The 8,731-nt window shown below is 44.6% G+C and overlaps 1 long non-coding RNA gene across 2 annotated transcripts in view; it reads left to right on the top strand.

Moving 5' to 3' along the window:
* Positions 1-3,908: 3,908 nt before the first annotated feature.
* Positions 3,909-8,731, top strand: part of LOC147339707 (uncharacterized) — a 236,010-nt gene continuing 231,187 nt past the window's right edge. For both annotated transcript variants that reach the window (XR_015158784.1, XR_015158785.1), the window contains exon 1: positions 3,909-5,544. This is a non-coding gene — a long non-coding RNA (uncharacterized LOC147339707). The remainder of the gene's footprint in view (positions 5,545-8,731) is intronic.

Here is an 8,731-nt window from a genome sequence, read left to right as displayed (position 1 = left end):
TAATAATATTCCAGGCATGGTTCCCAGACTTCTCTCTCTCTCTCTCTCTTTTTTTTTTTTTTTTCCTGCTCTCACTGGAAACACATCCAAGGAAAAAAATATATCAGGTGGCAGAAGCACAGAGTATTTTGCAGAACGGAGGCTAATTAATCTCCTTGTCACTATCGTCCTTGTAAGGCATTACTGTTGGCTGTTGAGAAAAGAGATTTGGACTTTGAAACACATATACTTTTCAAGAGCCATTTAGTTTTATCACTTAAAGTGTAACCTCTAGTAATAAGGTAGGACAAATGTACATCTCAACAAGGGCTGGGGTTGAACAGAAACAAGATGACCATAGATACCTTAGAGCTGGCTTAAGAGTTCCTCACATTTGGAGATGGTGGTGAGATAAAGGAATATTGTTGTTACTGCTGTTGTGGGCTTCACAGATGGAGCTACTGGTAGAGAACCAGCCTGCCAGCGCAGGAGATGTAAGAGACACAGGTTCGATCCCTGGGTGGGGAAGATCCCCTGGAGAAGGGCATGACAACCCTCTCCAGTATTCTTGCCTGGAGAATCCCATGGACAGAGGAGCCTGGCAGGCTAGAGTCCACAAGTTGCAAAGAGTCAGATAGAACTGGAAGGACTTGGCTCGCATGCACCACTGGCTAAGGCACGTCCGACTCTTTGCAACCCCATAGGCTGTGGCCCGCCAGGCTCCTTGGTACATGGGATTCTCCAGGCAAGAATACCGGAATGGGTTGCCATTTCCTTCTCCAGGGGATTTTCCAGACCCAGGGATTGAACCTGCATCTCCTGCCTTGGCAGGCGGCTTCTCTACCACTGAGCCACCAGGCAAGCCCAGGAATACATTTTTATATAAATAATTTTTATCTCCCCAAAGAACAAGCTGTGAATTATAATCCCCCAGACTTAACAGTCAGATAGTCTTGGATTCCAAGTCTAATACTGGCCCTTCTTAGTTCTATATTCTTGGCAAGTGGACTAAACACATATTTTTGGGGGCTTTTGTGAGAATTCGAGTTAATGAAGCAAAAATGCTTGGCACAATGTAGCAATTCAAGAAACTGTAGCTATTACTCTGTGGCCAAGGCACGGGGCTGGCAAAGATTTGAACATGCCTCCAAGCAGAGGTTTTTAAAGGGCTCTCCACTGCCGTGTTGGAGAAGGCAGTGGCACCCCACTCCAGTACTCTTGCCTGGAAAATCCCATGGACGGAGGAGCCTGGTGGGCTGCAGTCCATGGGGTCGCTAAGAGTCAGACATGACTGAGTGACTTCCCTTTCACTTTTCACTTTCATGCATTGGAGAAGGAAATGGCAACCCACTCCAGTGTTCTTGCCTGGAGAATCCCAGGGACGGGGGAGCCTGGTGGGCTCCCGTCTGGAGGGTCTCACAGAGTCGGACATGACTGAAGCGACTTAGCAGCAGCAGCAGCAGCCACTGCTGTATCCTCTTTTAACCATTCATTTGCTTATTCGCACATTTATATAAGCAGACTTTAAGGTCTGCACCCTAGCTAAGCATAAACATACATGACGGATGCATACATCTTTTTTTCTTTTTTTAAACCGAAGCATAGTTTATTTACAATGTTGTGTTAATTACTTCTGTAGAGTTAGGTGACTCAGCTACACACATAAGCTCGCATGCTCAGTCCTGTCCGACTCTTTGCAACCCCATGGACTGTAGCCCGCCAGGCTTCTCCATCCATGGGAGTCTCCAGACAAGAATGCTGGAGTGGGTTGCCATTTCCATTATCCAGGGATCTCCCTGACCCAGGGATCGAACACAGGTCTACTGCATTGGCAGGCAGAGTCTTTACCACCTGGAAAGTTTATTCATATATATCTATATATATATATATTTTTTTTTTCATATTCTTTTCCATTATAGCTTACTCCAAGTTGGAGAAGGAAATGGCAACCCACTCCAGTATTGTTGCCTGTAGAAATCCCATGGACAGAGGAGCCTGGAGGGCTACAGTCCATGGGGTCACAAAGAGTCAGACACGACTGAGTGATGCTACTCCAAGTCTACAAGAGTTCCCTGGGCTCTAGAGTATTACCTGTTGATCCATCCTACATATAATAGTTGCCATCTGCTAATCCCAAACTCCCAGGCTATCCCTCCGACTTCTAGCTTCCCCTTGGGTACCCCAAATCCGTTCTCTATGTCTGTGGTAACTCATCTTGCTTGGATTTTATTCTCTTTAATCAGAGGTTTGACGACCATTTCGACTCCACACCAGTTGTGCAGACCAGTAAGGTTCATGGTAAGCACATCTCATGGGATGTGGGTGTCTTTGGACCTGATTTCAACGATGAAGTAATTTTTCTAGACTTGACAGCTGGGCGGTAGGACTCAGGCCCATCCCCAAAGGTAGGGTGACCACTTATTATACTTTATTTACACATTGCCTGATGGAGAAGGGAGTGGCAACCCACTCCAGTATTGTTGCCTGGAGACTCCCGTGGAAACAGGAGCCTGTCTGGGTACAGTCCATGGGGTCACAAAAGAGTCAGACTCAACTGAGCAAATGGCACACACAGCTTGGTTGAAATGCCGACCACACTTGTTAAGTGCACCATCCATCCAGAAATACAGTTATATCAAAACCTGATTGAAGAACCCAAGTTATTTTCGGCTACTAGGAGGTTATAATTCCCCTATTGAAATCAAAATATTGATTATCTTAGGAAGACTTCTTAAAACTTGAGCAGTTCATTCCCTGGTTGTTTTTTTTCTTTCCATTTTAAGGGATCATACAACTTTCAGCATCATATGGGTCTGATTCTTCTCATGTCAGTTCCTCTAAATCTTTTTTTTTTTTCCTGCAACCCTGTGACATCACTTTTTGTGAATTCCTGCTGCTCTGAAATTTTTCTGGAGTAGCTCATCATAGCACTGACATGTCATAATTCAACATTTTTATAGCTAACTTCCGAGAGAAGCCTGGTCGTTCATGCAGAGACACAAGCAACTTGATTCTCATCATTTCAAAAAAATGATCAAATTAGAAGCAATTTTGTTTCTTCATTGGCCTCAACACTTTTATAAGAAGAGTCTATCTCTCGGGACTTCCTTGGAAGTCTGGTGGTTAAGACTCCTCTGCTTTCAACACAGGGGACAAGGGTTCAATCTCTGGTTGGGGAACTAATACCCACATGCTGTGAGGTGAGGCAAAAAAAATGTTTTTAAACTGAAGTCTGTCTCTCACCGGAAAGGTCCCTTTGGAAAAGACCTTGATACTGGGAAAGGTTGAAGGCAAAAGAGGAAGAGGGTGGCAGAGGATGAGATGGTTAGATAGCATCATCGATTCACAGATGTGAATTTGAGCAAAGTCTGGGAGATAGTGAAGGACAGGGAAGCCTGGCATGCTGCAAGTCATGGCCTTGCAAAGAGTTGGAAATGACTTTGTGACGAAACAGCTACAACAGTCTCTCCCTTTTGATAGTCTAAGTATAGTTGACCTTTTTCTTTTTTAATCTTGGAAAAAAGTCACAAAAAATACATCCAATTTTATTTATTTAATAAGATGAAAGTGTTTCTGCCAGTATGTTTTCACTGAAGAAGGGGGGGAAATTTTCGCTTTCATGTATATGTTTGCATGCATGCATGTGAGTTTGGTCTCTCCAGTCAAGTCCGACTGCTTGCAATCCCACGGACTGTAGCCTGCCAGGCTCCTCTGTCCATGGGATTCCCCAGGCAAGAATACAGGGATGGGTTGCCATGCCCTCCTCCAGGGGATCTTCCCGACCCAGGGATCAAACCTGCATCTCCTGCTTTGGCAGGTGGGTTCTCTACCTGCTGAGCCACCTGGGAAGCCCCGTGTATACATTTAATTTTAATATATTTTATATTGTACATTTCACATATATTTTAAAACTAGAATGTTGGCTTCAGTTCACTTCTGGGGAGGCCGTACCAATAGCTGTGAAAAGAAGTGAAAAGCAAAGGAGAAAAGGAAAGATATAAGCATCTGAATGCAGAGTTCCAAAGAAGAGCAAGAAGAGATAAGAAAGCCTTCCTCAGCGATCAATGCAAAGAAATAGAGGAAAACAACAGAATGGGAAAGACTAGGGATCTTTTCAAGAAAATTAGAGATACCAAGGGAACATTTCATAAGAAGATGGGCTCGATAAAGGACAGAAATGGTATGGACCTAACAGAAGCAGAAGATATCAAGAAGAGATGGCAAGAATACACAGAAGAACTGTACAAAAAGATCTTCATGACCCAGATAATCATGATGGTGCAATCACTGACCTAGAGCCAGACATCCTGGAATGTGAAGTCAAGTGGGCCTTAGAAAGCATCACTATGAACAAAGCTAGTGGAGGTGATGGAATTCCAGATGAGCTATTTCAAATCCTGAAAGATGATGCTGTGAAAGTGCTGCACTCAATATGCCAGCAAATTTGGAAAACTCAGCAGTGGCCACAGGACTGGAAAAGGTCCATTTTCATTCCAATCCCAAAGAAAGGCAATGCCAAAGAATGCTCAAACTACCACACAATTGCTCTCATCTCACATGCTAGTAAAGTAATGCTCAAAATTCTCCAAGCCAGGCTTCAGCAATACACGAACTGTGAACTTCCTGATGTTCAAGCTGGTTTTAGAAAAGGCAGAGGAACCAGAGACCAAATTGCCAACATCCGCTGGATCATCGAAAAAGCAAGAGAGTTCCAGAAAAACATCTATTTCTGCTTTATTGACTATGCCAAAGCCTTTGACTATGTGGATCACAATAAACTGTGGAAAATTCTGAAAGAATGTTGGCTTAGAAATGAACAAAATTACAAATTATCTAGAGTGATTCACCCAAACTCCCTTTCATATAAAAAAAGGTATCAGTCTGCATCCCGTTGTGTATTTCCCAAGTCACAGAAGAAAGATACAGGATGTCATACTGGTCTGGACAGCTGTTGTCTGCGAGTCTCAGGAGGTACTCTTTGCTTTATTTCTTCGTGTTTCTGATTTATCCATCATGGGGGAAAACGGAAAATCATCTCACTACCTAAATGCATAAAAATATGGCACAGATTCATGAATAATTCAAGCGGACCAAAGCCACGGTCCCTCTCCTCAAGGGAGCCTGGGATATACACTGTATATAATATTAAAGCCTGTCCCCTCCCTGCTTTTAAGAATTTCGAGATTAAATTAATGTCCCAAGAAGGGCAGCATATAATCAGTCCCTTTCATTCCACTTAACGAGAACAAAATAAATCCTCCTTTCAATTATGTTAATGGAATCCCACGGGGATCAAACTTCCAGATAGTTTGCAAAGAAACCTCGTCAACAGCAGTCACTTCCTGCAGGCACGTCAGCTCCGTCCGAATTTCCCAGCAGCGGGTTCATTAATTCTGCAGTTGGGACAAAGTCCTTGGCAAAACAAAGTTTCCAGCTACTAAAAAGAAAATGCACAATGCTCAGTTGTGAGTTTAAGTTTTTTTCTGGGACAAAATGAAGATGATAGCCTGGGAGACAGCACGTCAGACAGCTCAGAAAGACTGCTCCAAAGAGGGACAGAGGAAGGTCAGTATATATGTGATTTTGCTGAAGGGGAATGCATGCGATCAGGCACATGTTTTGTTTTGTTTTGTTTTGTTTTTGCAGAAGTTTTCACTAATCACGAGGAACAGTCATCACCATGAAGGAATTTAGTGGTTTTCTGCATAGGAAGAGATACAAAAACTGGGCTCAAAAAGTCAGCTCCTAAGAATATCTAACTGTCTGAAAACCTGTTCTGCCAGTTTTTACCTGAGCAGGGATGCCTCGAGTCTGCTCTCCACCCTGAACTCCTTTCCAGGGGTGTTGAAGGTGAGCAGCTGCAGCAGCATCTGATTTAATCCTTGTAGACCTGGATAGCAAGTGTCCATGGCAAGTGCCGATGCGTAGTTGACACCTGGGTTACCATCGCATTGCTGTCTGTATTCAGAAGCCCCTCATTGAGCGAAAACACAAGTTCATGAGTTTGAGAGAATTGGTGACCTTGCCATTTATTTGAAACTGATGTAAAACATGGTCCCCATTCTGAATTAGTTGTCCATGCAGGCAGCTCAACGGTAGAGGGGACTTTAGTCAGCCTCCCAGATTGCCTTCACGGGATCATCAAACATAATCGCCGGCTGCCATGAGCATTGGCTGCTGACTGCACACAGCTTCATTCTTCTCCGGAAGAATGTCCTTGGAGAGTTTCCCAACTCGGTTTCTATTGACGTCTGAGGCTGGCTCTTTCATGGCTGTGGGGGCTGCTGGGTGCTTTATAGGATCCTGACAAGCATCTCCATTCTTCACACCACAGAGCTCCCTCTAGGATAAACTCTCCAGCTGAAGCCTTTCTTGTTTAGTAACTAACTCGTGTCCAACTCTTTGCGACCCCGTGGACTGTAGTCCACCAGGCTCCTCTGTCATGGGATTCTCCAGGCAAGAAGACTAGACTGGGTTGCCATTTCCACCCCCAGGGGGTCTTCCTGACCCAGGGATCAAACCCACATCTCCTGCACTGACAGGCGGATTCTTCCCAGCTTTTACCAGCAAAGACCCCACCCAAAGCACAGTTTTGCTAGACTTCGTCTTCTGTTCCTTTTTGCTTCCATTCCTTCCTTACCAGTTTGTATGAATAAGTTATTTATATCAGGTGCTTTCTCTTAGGCAGGGGTCCCCAAACTCTGGGATCAAATGCCTGATGATGTGAGGTGGAGCTGATGGGATAATAAAAGAAATAAGGTTCACAGTTAGTCTTATGCACTTGAATCATCCAGAGATGATCCCACCCTCCACAGTCAGTGAAAAAGATTGTCTTCCACGAAACTGGTGCCTGGTGGCCCTAAAGGTAGGAACTGTGCCCAAGAGAACAATGTATTTCAATGTCTTTCTTCCTTCTCTTCATCATCATTTAATAGGCACTGTCCTCAGGTATGGACTTGCCAGGTGGCTCAGTGGTAAAGGATTTGCCTACCATGCGGGGGAGACATGGGTTTGATCCCTGGGTTGGGAAGATGCCTGGGAGAAGGAAGTGGAAACCCACTGCAGTATTCTTGCCTGGGAAATCTAATAGACAGAGGAGCCTGGCGGGTGACAGTCCACAGGGTCACAAACACACACCCCTGACAGAGCACACACAAAAGAATTATACTATTTCCCACAAATAAGTAACCATCTTGATCACCTCTTCCTATTAAATTCAAATACTATGAAAAGATTATTTCTAAAGGCAAATACGTATTTCTGGATAGAAGGACAGTTAGTTAGATGTATATTATGTATATCAACTGAAAAAAAAAAGAAAAAGCAAAAATACACAGCCTAAATGTTGAGAGGTGTGTTTGATTCAGTGGACAAAGCTGAGGACTTAAGCCCGGTACACAGCATCTCAGGTAACTCTGAGGGGCTGCTCTGATGAGACAAGGGGAAAGTCTGGATGTATAGGGGTTTTTGCAGCAAAGGCTAGGTACTCACATTATCAGAAGTTTCAGTTCAGTTCAGTCGCTCAGTCGTGTCCAACTCTTTGCAACCCCATGGACCGCAGCACACCAGGCCTCCCTGTCCATCACTAACCCCTGGAGTTTCTTCAAATTTATGTCCATTGAGTCAGTGATGCCATCCAACCATCTCATCCGTCAACCCCTTCTTCTGTTACTTTAAATAAAATCAGATATCTCGAAGAATTGATGTTTTCAAATTGTGCTGCTGGAGAAGACTCTTGAGAGTCCCTTGACAGCAAGGAGACCGAACCAGTCCATCCTAAAGGATATCAGTCTTGAATGTTCATTGGAAGGAGTGATGCTGAAGCTGAAACTCCAGTCCTTTGGCCACCTGATGCAAAGAACTGACTCATTAGAAAAGACCCTGATGCTGGCGAAGATTGAAGGCAGGAGGAGAAGGGGACGACAGAGGATGAGACGGTTGGATGGCAGCACCGACTCGATGGACATGAGTTTGGGTGAACTCTGGGAAATAGGGGAAGACAGGGAAGCCGTGCGTTCTGCAGACCATGGGGTTGCAAAGAGTTGGTCAGAAATGATTTGGTGAGTCAACAACAACAGACATCTCAAATTAAGGAATTTATTGCTTTTCTGTGTACGAGACGATGCAAAAGTCTGGGCTCACCGAAATCGTTCCTTTGATCTGCCCCTCAGCTGTTTGGGACCAACATACTCTTTTTCGGGCTTCCTTGGTGGCTTAGTTGGTAAAGAATCCGCCTGCATTGTGGGAGACCTGGGTTTGATGCCTGGGTTGGGAAGATCCCCTGGAGAAGTCTGTGGATACCCACTCCAATATTCTGGCCTGGAGAATTCCATGGACTGTATAGTTCCACGGGGTCGCAAAGTGTCGGACACGACTGAGCGACTTTCACTTATTTCTCTTTACAGTCTGAGCCACCGAGGAGTTTGGTTTCTCTCCTGAGTTCCCTCAGGGCTCAATGTTGGGCAGCTGTAATGCGATGGCTTGCTGTCTGCACCATCCTTTTTTGACCAATATGACAGGCAATATTTTCCTTCACGGATAATATATGCATTACCGTGTCTATGTGTGTTCTCATAACATGGGCTAAAAACTCCAGGAAGGAGCATACAGTCGCGTGTGAGAACACGTGAATATCCCCGGGTGTGACATCTGTGCCCGGTTTTTTTCACATTCAGAAACTCCAGGGTCTTGTCTGCAGAGAGGCAACTCAGTAATTAGTTTTAGGGTCTGAGGTGAAACGTTTGTTTGTTTT

This window comes from Bos grunniens, chromosome X (genome assembly GCF_055505025.1).
Source record: "Bos grunniens cultivar Pamir isolate PY7600 chromosome X, Bosgru_T2T1.0, whole genome shotgun sequence".
In the NCBI taxonomy this organism is placed as follows: domain Eukaryota; kingdom Metazoa; phylum Chordata; class Mammalia; order Artiodactyla; family Bovidae; genus Bos; species Bos grunniens.
Note: the sequence above shows the minus strand (reverse complement) of the source record. Positions and strands in the feature narration are given on the sequence as shown.